The sequence below is a fragment of the Chinchilla lanigera genome, unplaced genomic scaffold, assembly GCF_000276665.1.
Source record: "Chinchilla lanigera isolate Chin_1 unplaced genomic scaffold, ChiLan1.0 scaffold00025, whole genome shotgun sequence".
Lineage (NCBI taxonomy): Eukaryota > Metazoa > Chordata > Mammalia > Rodentia > Chinchillidae > Chinchilla > Chinchilla lanigera.
This window is the reverse complement of record NW_004955426.1, coordinates 10216103-10228318: the sequence shown is the minus strand read 5'-3', so window position 1 is coordinate 10228318 and position 12216 is coordinate 10216103. Positions and strand designations below refer to the sequence as shown.

Genomic DNA, 12216 nt, shown 5'->3' with positions numbered 1-12216 from the left:
CTCAGAAAATCCGACTTAAAAACATTGATGAAATTAAATAATCTCTAAGAGTAACAGAAAAATGCAGTTTTATGAGTTCCAAAGAAGTTTCGCTGCTGTGGAAATTTTTGATACTGAGAGTTATAAGACTGTGTTATAACTCTTTGAGAATTTATATGAGAATTTTACTCTGTTTTTTATTGTATAAAAGAAACCTTGAGATATCTGCAGGGAATACTTAGAGATATATATTTTAGGGATTATGTATGAAGATAGTTTTCTGGAACTTTTCCTTAAAATATTACTGTAAATATTCTAGCAGAGAGCATGCTTTTAAAACTTCTACTGATAGGTGAATCAATAAAGCTTATGTGGAATACTGGTATATAAAAGACATTCAGAGATAATTTATCACTATTTATTGTAAAAACTTCACAATAATATGTAGTGGAAACAAGATACTGGACCATTGCTTAGGAAAAATGAAATGAAGGTGGAAGATCTTCTACCAGTGGAACTGGTGAGAATTTAACAGATTTTTCAGAATATGGTAGGATCTACTTCTATGCATTTTATTTTAAGTGATTTTGAGTTTCATTTAGCAATTTGTGCTGTAACAGACTTAAATGAATTAATATCTTTACACATAATGTACATACAAATGATATTTAAATATAATTCATAAAATATATTCTATATATTATGTGCAGTATCCATAATATACTATATGTAATATATAGTATTCGAGTATGTAACTCATATAAAATTTGATCCTAAATAACTACTTGGCAGTGAGTAAAGTTTTCAGTTTACTTCTGTTGCTACTTATCATAAGCCTGACAGATATTCTAAAAAATGTCTTGAAAATGAGTTCCATAGGTGGAAATTTGCATATGTGATAGTTGACCTACACTGGGATCAAATACTTTAAAAATCTGCCCAATAAAACATGACACTTATTTGGGCTGTGTGTGTATGTGTTTGTGTGTGTGTGTGCGTGTTAGATGAGTCCTTAGTACAGTAGTGGAGTCTTTGATTTGAATAATTTCCACTCCAAAGGAAACTGTCTTTAAAGTAAATATTTGAAATTTCTTGATCTTATGAATTTAGCTGATTTATAAATAGAATTAAAAGTGAAAACCATGTAATCCTGCTATGGGTTTTGCTTATCTGTTTCTAATTATTAAAGCCAGTGTTCTCTGTGGTCCGTAGGAATGTTAACACCAGTTGCATAAGGTATTACACTAAGATTTATAGAAACAAAAACGATAGTGATTGAAATGTAAAGAATCTGTAGGGGCTGGGGATTTAGCTCAGTGGCAAAAGCGCCTGCCTGGCAAGCTCAAGGTCGTGAATTCGGTTCCCGGTACCGGAGAAAAACAAAAAAAAAAAAAAAAAAAAAAAGAAAAGAATCTGCAGATTTTACAGAAGTCAAGAACTTAAAATATGCCATCTAAATACTCACAATCTGGTAAAGAGACTAAAATGCAATAAGCAAACTCCGTACACTATTCTTATTGATAAGAATACGTATAAGGGGCTGGCGGTTTAGCTCAGCGGCAAAGTGCCTGCCTGGCAAGCGCAAGGTCGTGAGTTCGGTTCCCGGTACCGGAGAAAAACAAACAAACAAAAAAAAAAGAATACATATAAAAAATGTCATGTGTGAAGGTGTGACTGATACACAGTCCAAACAGAGGAGGAGTCTAATCTAGATAGAGAAGAGGCAGGCGTGACAAAGAAAAGACAAACCCAAGTTTTGACATGTGAAGAAAAATGATAAAATGAGAGGATGAGAATTATAAAGAGCAAAGTCAAACAAAAGTGTTGTGAATAGCCTAGTTATAAAATGCAAATTGTTTCAGTGTGATGCTGACAATGGGTGAAGTCTGACTTCACACAGGTAAACATAGGAAAGATCATGACAAATATGAGGCTCAGGCAAACAGTCTGAGGAAAGATAAAAAGGATTTGAATAAGGCAGTATTTCAACAGTTTGGGATTCAGAAATGTCATCCTTAATGCAAACTACAGAAATAATAAGGAATGAAAGCTTAGACTTCGGAGGTATCTTAGTAAAGATAACTTAGTATTGGTGATGGTGCTAAATGACAGTGATAGATTGATGGAAAAAAGTATGTGCATGATAAGCTACTAAGAACACAGAAAATAGGGCTTGGTGTTAATTGATATGGGAGAAGAAATCAAGAGGACCACTAAGGATTATAGTTTAAGAAACACGATGCATTATATTATTACCTCCCACTACAATATGAGGAGGTACTCATATTTAGGTACCACATGCCTATGAGGAGGTACTCTGAAGAGAAAAGGTGGGTGATTAGTTAGCATTATTTTTGGAGGTCCGTGGACCTCAAGGGAAATCACAATTCAGTAGTTGATATAACATGTGCACTGCTAAAAATACTACTTCTATATCCAAATTGGATTGGTTTTATTAGCAGTAGTCACTAAAAACAGAAATAGGATGAAAGCAAAGTTTCTAATTTTCTCATTACTTAGGGTTGGATAAATCACCATAGTCAGGAATGAATAAAAGTATGACACATAATCTACTTGTGATCTTCAATTATGCTCCTCTGCTTTCCAATATAAGCTTGTGTGAATAATTTACTTTTCTCAGGACTCATGCCTATATGTATTTTATATTTGTTATAGGTACAGATTCCTTCAAATGTATTGAATTTGTTTTGTTTAGTTTGCTTGCAAAAATTTATTTGTTAAATAAACCAAACCCAAAGAAAGAGATACACTATTTCTCCATATTATCATATATTTGACTGCTATCAGTTTCTTTAATTTTGGAGGTTTTATTCATAAACATTTCCAAATATATATTTTTGTTTTCTTTCACTTTTGTCTTTTTGACACAGGGTCTCACTATGCAATTCAGGCTGGTTTCGAGCTCACTTTGTAGCCCAGGCTGGTCTAGAATTCCAAACAATCCTCCTACCTCAGCCTCCAGAGTGCTGGGATTACAGGTGTGCACTGCCACACCTGGCTATTTTTGGATCATTCTTATTGATATAACTAGTTTACCTTAATCTGATGCCTTTTTGTGGAGAGAATATTATTATTCTTAGTCTCTAAATTGGTCACTTTACTGTTACTGTAAAGAACACCTTGAAAAAACTAATTTAGAAAAATTTGCAGAGGTATTTTATTTCCTCATTTTGGATATTTTACCCCATAACTGATTGATTCAATTGCTTTATGTCTGTGATAAAATAAACACTGGCAGGAATATGTGTCTTAGTTGCATTCTCATTGCTGAGATATGATACTGACATCCACAACGGGAAGGAGGAAAGATTTATTTTAGCTCAACCCTTAGGTACCCTGGATTCTGGGAATGTAGGTACAGTATTTAATATTTTCCCTGCTGGGCTCTGGCTTTGCTTTGGTCTAATTTTTTATATTCCCCTTTCCTCTTTTTCAGAATGGGCATGCTTACTTGTGCCATTATATCTTGGGGTTCCATATTTATTTTTAAATTTTTACTGAGGCTTAGAGCTAAAAATTTGCCTTGAATCTCAGAAGAGATTTAATCTTGGAGTTTTGAAAAATGCTGAAACTGTTGACACTTTGGGAAAGAGATAATTGTGTTTTCAGTTATAAGCAATTAAGGAAAATCATGACCTGTATTGATTTGTAGATTAAGTATGGTTTAAGGAGGTGTGTTTGGGTGTAAAGTTCAAAAGAAGTTTGATGTGGTCCTTGTGTCGGTTTAATTGACTTGGGATCCAGCAGGGACATTGGTGGGACACAGTTCTTTCTGGGTGTGTCTTGTTGTGTCAGAGAGCCATAATTTTGGGTATTGTGCAGGTTCCCCATCCCATCCTCTCTATGGTTTGTTTTTGTTTTTGTTTTTTATCTTTTTGAGACAGGGTCTCCCTATGCAGTTCGGGCTGGCCTTGAACTCATTTTGTGGCCCAGGCTGGTCTTGAACTTGCAAGGGTCCTCCTGCCTCAACCTCCTGATTCCTGAGATTACAGGAGTGTGTCACCACGCCCTCTATCCTATCCTCTCTGATATTGTTTCCATGCTTGCCTTCCCAGCTACTGTGAAATAAGCATCTTTGGTCATGCATGCCCTGAAACATGATGTGTCCACGAAGTCAACCAACCACAAACTGAGTCCTCCAAAATCATGATCTAAATTACACCTCTCCTTCTTTAAATTTTAAGTGCCAGGCATTATTTTCATTGATGGGAAACCTGGCTTATACACCCCTGAAGCCCTCTGGAGTTCACATGGTATGGCCATGTGCCCCAAATGATGGACATGGACTTCCAGGACATAGTGTTTGTCTTGCTGGGTTTTGATCTTGCTTCCATCTTGTTCTTTTCTATTCTCTTATTTCTCTCTTTTGGAATGAGAAAGTTTATTCTGTATCATTGGATACTGGGAATCAGTAATTGCTTTTTAAATTCATTGCTAAGGATGTACCTTGCGTCTACCCTGAGGCTTTATATTGGGATTACTTAGACCTGGAGGATGGAATTAGGGCATTTTCTGTTGTATGCAGGATAGTTCCATCACATTAGTAATAATTATAACGTATCATTGTCCATGTTTAGAGGTTAAATATGGGTTGAGGAGCTGTGTTTTGGTGACGATTTGACAAAAGGTGGAATATGATGGTTACTCTTGATCATTAGGTTAATTGGTTTGAATGTCACAAAGAACAGCAAACATCTGGAACTCATTCAGGCATGATCTTGCAGATGCAAAAGGGTCTGCTTCTATTTAAAAATCTGGTCTTCAGATCATCTTAACTGCCAGGATGTGAACAGCTTTTTTCAACCGTGCCCTTTCTATCATGATCTTTCTGCCTCTGAGAGAGCTAATCACACACTTAAAACTGAAAACAGTGAAATTAAACCTGCCCTTTAAACTGTGAATGTTTAGTGTTTTGTTTTGGGAACGCTGATTGATAAAGTGCCATTCCAGCATTGGCTGTACTATTGTTTGGAAATTTATAATCTCCCAATGTGAACCGTGCAATGCATTTAAATTCCTTCTGCCAATATTAAATTACATTGACTGACTATAGATAAATGTATTGCTCAAAACATGTTACTTTGTATTCTGTGTACATTTTTCCTAATCTTAGTGAAATCTGGCTAGGATTTGAGATTTTTTAAAATTTTGTTTATATATATGCCCTGAAAGAATTTTAGTTAGACACCTTTGCTTTGGTTCTGAATTAGTAATTCATGAGAATTTTCAAAATTTCATAAAGATGTATCAACCAAAAATTTTTAAAGGCTAAGTTAATGTTGTAGAGAAATGAGATTGCCTTGGATATTTTAAGGAAATTTTAAAATATATTTTCAGTATGGAGTGTAGTGCTATCATCAATTTATTAAGGAGGTGTAAACAACGAAACTAGTATGATATAAAAATTAGCATGAGAAATTAAATTGTTCCATCTTATAAGAAAATTTACTGTTATGCTTTTGACAAAAAATATAAAATGATGAAAGATAGTTGACTTTACAATGTTACCCAGCAAGTAAACCCTTACTTTCACATTCAAAGTTTTGTAATGTCTTCTAATTTTTATAATACCATTATTGAGTAGTAATAGTACACAGAACAAACTAACAAATACCGGCATTCCTTACATGTGTGCCTCTAATTGCAAAAGTTGTTTCCTCAAACACATACTTCCTCTGTAATTATTCTTTTCTATCTCATTTGGACAGGTATTTCAGTGTACAATATATCATGTTAAAGGTCTAGCCATTACCTTGATACATGAGATTCATTTTCCTGGTAAGAAAGGCATAGCTGCTACAGAGATTTTAATCAAATACATAATTTTAGCAAGTACTTAAGAACATTTTTCTATACATTAATGTCCTTCTATAATTATGCTTCTATGTATTTTACATAATAACCTGAACAAAGGAAAAAAAGGCAGTTTTCTTGCTTAGAAAGACCAACTGAACCAAGAAGTACTATGCCAAGTATGTATCTTTTGTATTTCTAAAGTGAACTCTGTATTATGTAGCCTAAGAAATTCATAGTAATTTTAGAATATACTAAAAGTAAGAACTAAAAAGAGAATCAGAAATTTTTGTCTTATCAAATTCTTATCCCGGGGCTGGGGATTTAGCTCAGCGGCAAAAGCGCCTGCCTGGCAAGTGCAAGGTCATGAGTTCGGTTCCCGGTACCGGAGAAAAACCAAAAAAAAAAAAAAAAAAAAAAAAAAAAAAAACAAATTCTTATCCCAGCCTAGATTGGTGCGATTGGGTTTATGGAAACTACTGATCTGCACTTCCATAATTCAAATTAAAAGATTTAGATTACCAGTCCACAAAGTTGTTCAATCAAAAAAATGCATGATTTACATGTAATATAGAGTGTGTAATTAGAAAATATATATCATTTTATGATTATGATTCAGAAGATTTAAAATTGGTTAACGCATGGGATATTATATCCAAATATATCTGACAAAATTGCTTTTGTAATTTATGTTTTCAAAAAGTATCCTAATTCTTCTTTCATTCTTAAATTTCTTCAATCATGCAGTTCCCTAGTAGTATGCACTTAAAAGCAACACATCAGGTGGGTATTTTTACTATGTGAAAATAGTCAAATATATCTTGCTATGTTATGTTTAATTGTAAAAGTTAATTTTATACTAATGATCAGCTTTTTTTAAATGAACAGATGATATGTAAACTTCACATCATTTCCCATATATGTGGAGTGAATACCTCATGGGTAAATTTCCTGATGATACAGTAATAAATTGCCACTAACTCATTAAATTCAGTAAAGTATTCTTTAACTCCTTTAGTGGCTGTAAATGAGATAGTCTATGTCATTAGATTTGTCTTCTTCTCGTCCCACAGAATGCATTCCATAATTCCTTCCCTAATTTTGGCTCTGGAGTCTGTGCCTTCAGCATATTTGTAATCATTGTAGCCATTTCTCCTTTATTTGAGAGTTGATGCTGAATTATTCTTCAAACCCATTTCCTGTCTTTAATACCAGAGATATAATACCCTTTTTTCTTTCCGTATTATTTATTTTCTTTTTAGTTCCATCTAGCAGTGTTTCTGCTACTGTAAAATTCAAAAAAAATTTTTCAGGTCTCCTGTGTTTGTGTGTCCACAGAGTTAGAAAAAGATTTGTGCACTTCTAGAATGGTCCTATCTCTAGCCTTGGATCACACTTCTGATCTGTTCAACAGAAATTTCTCTGCTGTACCTATAATCCTACCAGAGCATCCCCTTCCAATAGTGAAGTTCCTAATTTTAGCATCTTTGTAGTTTAGATAAAGCCAGGTGTCCCAGATCTTCAAGTTCTGGTTTCTTCCTGCATAGCATACCATCTTCATTTTTTTCCTATCAAGGAATGAGGAAAAAGCAAAGTGTGTTTTCTTTGGAAATTATCAGCTAAATATTTATATTAATGACCTGTGTATCTTGCTTTCCATCCAATAATGGAACCCAAACCATCAAGTTTTATTTTTAGCAGTATATAAATTACAGCACTGCCTCTAGCTTTAAAATAATATGCTCCTGTTTTCTTCTGAGACTTCATCAGAAGCACGTTTAATGGTCATTTTTATACCAGTGTCTGTTTATAATGTCACGTGTTCCTTAAGTGGACAGAAGCTTTCCTCCTATGGTTTTCAGTTACTTCTGAGCCTTCATCAGAATTATCATTACTATCCATGTTTCTACCTATCATCTCTTCAAGCTAATCTGAGAATTTCTTTAATCCTGGTAGCCTCTACCCATTATTTAAATGGAAATCAAATTCTACGTTTGTCAGTACAGTTACATCTCAATATACCTGAGCTCCATGGTATTCATGGTTGTTTGAAATGCTACAATATAGTTAAGTTTATGGTTGTTTTCTGTGCTGAAAATATATGGAATTTTTATTATCATTATTCTCTAAATAAAAGATGACAGCCTATGCCTATGTAAGACTATTTACTGTTACATTATATTACCCATTACAATTACTACACTGGTGTTTTAAAATATATAAGTATTGTAAAGGCTATATGAAAATATTATTCCACTCCACTGGAAAAAGTTGAGTTTCCATGGATTTTGATATTTAGGGAGACTCAAGAAACAATACTTTATGTATGGTAAGAGATGTGAAAATATTTGTATTTGTTACCACAATACCTACCATACAAGTTGGGAACAATATCAGTGTTAGTTTCCTAGGGATACCCTAACAAATTGTCAAATAAAAATAATTAAAGGTGACAAATGATATATATTTAATTCCCAAGATGAATTTCAGTATTGTGTGTAGTAAACATGTACCCATAAGGAAGGTAAAGAAAAAATTGCAACAGTAAAATAAGAGAAATTTATTCTCCTCTAAATTCTATTGCCTAGAAATCCAGAATCAAATTTTATCAGAACTGGTTCTTTTTGGAGGCTCTGAAGAAGAATCTGTTCCATGTCTCTATCAAAAAGTAGCTGAGGTAACCCCGATACTCTTGGCTTGTAGATCTATAACTCAAACCTTGGCTTCCATCTCCGTGTGGTCTTTCCTTCTGTGCTTCCATGTATCTTCTCATGTGTCTCATATAAAGATACTTTCATTGGATATAGGCACACTCTAATCCAGATTATCTCATCTTGAGATTTTCACATGAATTATACATGTAAAAATTATTTTTGAATTGTATCATCCTTATAGATACTCGGGAACAGAACTTGAAAATATTTCTTAGATCAATATTCAGTTTTATGCATTATTATGAACTTATTCTTAAGCTTGAATAGCTAATGAGGTATTATAGCATTTGTCATGAAATAGACCTCAATGAATGATACCAATGACTTTCACTAGGATAGTGAAATATTTCTAAAAAATCTGTCAAAGAAATATAACACGAAAAATTAAATTACTATAGTTTAATGGTGTCATAAAATAATAAAATTCATGCTGTAAAAACTAAAACCTAAAATATTTCCCAGAAAGATTTTCATAAGTGAGCTTACTATAAAGAATAGATACAGTGAGTTTTAGATAGTGGTGATGTATGTGTTCTGACTGAGGAGAAATGTTGTAAGTTTTAGATATTATGCAACAGTTACTAATATAATTATATATTTCAAATTATGGCTGTACTATTGAATAAATTTTGTGCACAGAAAAATAATGTTTCCAATGCTGCTCAGAGAATGAGTAAAAGTTTAAAATGTTGCCCTAGAACTTATTTATTCAACAGCTTAGTTGGACAAACCTATTAGTTATGATTAGCTTTGAGTATAAATAACAAGGATCGTAGATAAAATATTTCACAAATGTGATTTTATTTCTTTCACACCCAGATGTACAGAAGTTAAATGTAGTATGATGCTCCAGTCCATAAAGCCCAAAGTCGATAAATCTTTCAGCAGACATAGACTTCCTTCTTAGCTTCTCCCACCTCTTATTTGCTCAGTCCAACATCATCATCTAACTTTTGTGTCAAAGTCAGGAAGTACAAGATAAAGAAGAAATGGAAAAGGGGCTGGGGATTTAGCTCAGTGGCACAGCACCTGCCCAGTAAGCACAGGGTCATGAGTTTGATCCCCAGTACTGGGAAAAAAAAAAAAAAGAAGAAAGAGAAAAAATGGCCTGCCACATATGATTTAATGAATGTCCCTGGAAGGTGCATGTACCTATGGATCTCCACTTACATCCCAGTGTTCAGCTGTTTTTCAAAGTTATCCCCACCAGGGGAATCTAAAATATTTGTTTTACGGATAGCAAAATATCTGAGTCTAATAACATTAAGGGAATGAAGAAATCACATCAGGTTTTCTGCAGAACCTCTCTTTAAAAATTAATAGCTAGATATATTTCACATATTAAAAACTACGCATATAGGGAGAAAAATCTTACAGTCCCAGTCAATGAGCTCATTTCACTCAAAATTCAAGATATTTATCTGATACACACACTCTTCCATCTGACCAAGATGTATCTCCTTATTGCAGCACGACCTTGTGAACAAAGGTCTCCAGCAATTTTTAAAGAACACATAATAGAATAATAACAAGCAACACTATCAAACCAAGTTTATTAACCTGTCAGTTCAAGCTGTGTGAAAGCACCATTCAATGGATCACTAAGGAGGAAGTACATGAGTATCTATTTGCTAGAATGGGAGGAAAGTATATTGTTTTACTTTGCAAATATGCTAATGAAGATTGGAGCAGAGCTTTCTAGTTAGGAAAGAATAACTCCAAGAGCCTGCATACAACTGATTAAAACAAGTTCATTTTTTAGGACAGTAAAGTTCTTCTATTGTGGGGTCACTGAAAGATCAGTACAGTTTCAATAGTTTCTGTTGGTTATAATGGTAGTGATAAAACCACAGCAGTCAATTTTAATCTCTTGCATGCAAGTACTGCTCTAATTTGAGAATTTTACTTTGTTGAATTAAAATTCAATTTATGTGTTCCTAACACATTCAGTGCAATTGTGTTGAGGTAATGAATGAGTAAAACCATTTCAAAACCTGCATGCAGAAAAAAGAATAGGAGCACAAGGCAGTCATTAGTTGAGGAAGGAATTGAAGCCTTCTTGCACTGGCAGTGCAGTTCACTCCTGTTAGACCATCTGTTAGTGGATGGATTTGGTCTCTGGCAGGAGTTACATTTTTCATTGTCCTCTCTGGCCCCTGAATCCTTCTTTCTGGAAGGTTTATTTTTGCTCATTATGTGCTCTGTCCACATGTGAAGTTGGCAGTGAAACAAGATCTTTTCAGCGACTAAAAGTCTTTAAATAAAAATTTATTGATATAGGTTTGCTGGTCTAAGGATTACTTTGGGGGAAATGTACACAAGGCTTGGAATATTTTAGTTGCTTAGTTGTAATTTTCTTTTTAATATTTGAAACACAACTCTAAAAGATATAACAGAACAAATCATACAATAATTCTTGCACACATTTGTCTTTTCATGTTTTGGGGGGCAAAGTACACCTTTTAAATTTAAAACTATAAAGAGTTTGAGATGACACCAACTTTTAGATAGATAGCTTGCTACCCAGCAGGCTAAATAGATGGATAGGAATTTCAGACTCACAGAAAGATATAGACAGATACAGTAATAAGTTTAAATATAGATTTGATAGTTCTATAGACACACACATTCACAGACACACACACAAATGAATTAACATGAACACTAGATATTGATAAAGAAAAAGAAAATATTTTTAATCAGTATTGTGGTTGTTTCTCTTTAGCACAACCCCTCATGGCGCTGTTTCAGGAGAGCAAAATCTACCTGGCATCTCTAGAACGATCTATACCATAATAGGAAAAAATTAAGAATCCTAAAGATATATACGGACTGACATATCTACCTCTATGCAGTTAAAAGAGCACTTACATTTTATTCTGGAATGACTATAGACTTTATTTAGGAATAAAAGAAGAAATTGCATCTACAGTATTAGAAACACAGGATTATTGGGATTTATAAAAAGCTTTATTATAAATTAATCAGCAACTGATGTCTCTGGTTAATGGAAACAAAGGACTGTATCTACCAGCCACAGATTCTAAAAAGCAGGGTGATAGCCATTCTTACTGGGGTGAGATGAAATCTCAATGTTGTTTTAATTTCCATTTCTTAAATGACTAATGGTGTTGAACACTTTCTCATGTATTTATTTGCCATTTGTATTTCTTTATCTGAGAAGTGTGTATTCATCTTAGCTGCCCATTTTTGGATTGGATCTTTGAATCTGGGGGAGCTGATGTTTTTAAATTCTTTATATGTGCTACGTGAAACACCTTTGTCCGAGGGACAGTCAGCTAAAGTTTTTTCCCACTTTGTGGATTTTCTTTTTACTCTGCTGGTGATTTCTTTAGATATGCAGAAACTTTTTAGTAGGATGAGATCCCAGTAGGTGTTTCTTTGCATTATTTCATGGGCCAACCAATATCAAATCCTGGAGAGGCTTTGGAGAAATAGGAATTCTTCTTCATTGCTATTGGGAATGTAGACCGGTGAAACCAATGTGGAAATCTGTTTGGAGACTCCTCAGCAAACTAGGTCTAGAGGTCCCATTCATTCCAGCTATTCCCCTTGTGGGTATTTTCCCAGCAGATCTGAAAACATCATATTATAGTTATATATGGGTACCCATGTTCATAGCAGCAGAATTTGTAATTGCTAAACTGTGGAAGCAACCCAAATGTCCATCCACTGAGGACTGGATAAA

The 12216-nt window shown here is 33.9% G+C and overlaps 1 protein-coding gene across 1 annotated transcript in view; it reads left to right on the top strand.

Moving 5' to 3' along the window:
- Positions 1 to 12216, top strand: part of Cdh12 (cadherin 12, type 2 (N-cadherin 2)) — a 958345-nt gene that overhangs the window by 382444 nt on the left and 563685 nt on the right. The window lies entirely within an intron of this gene.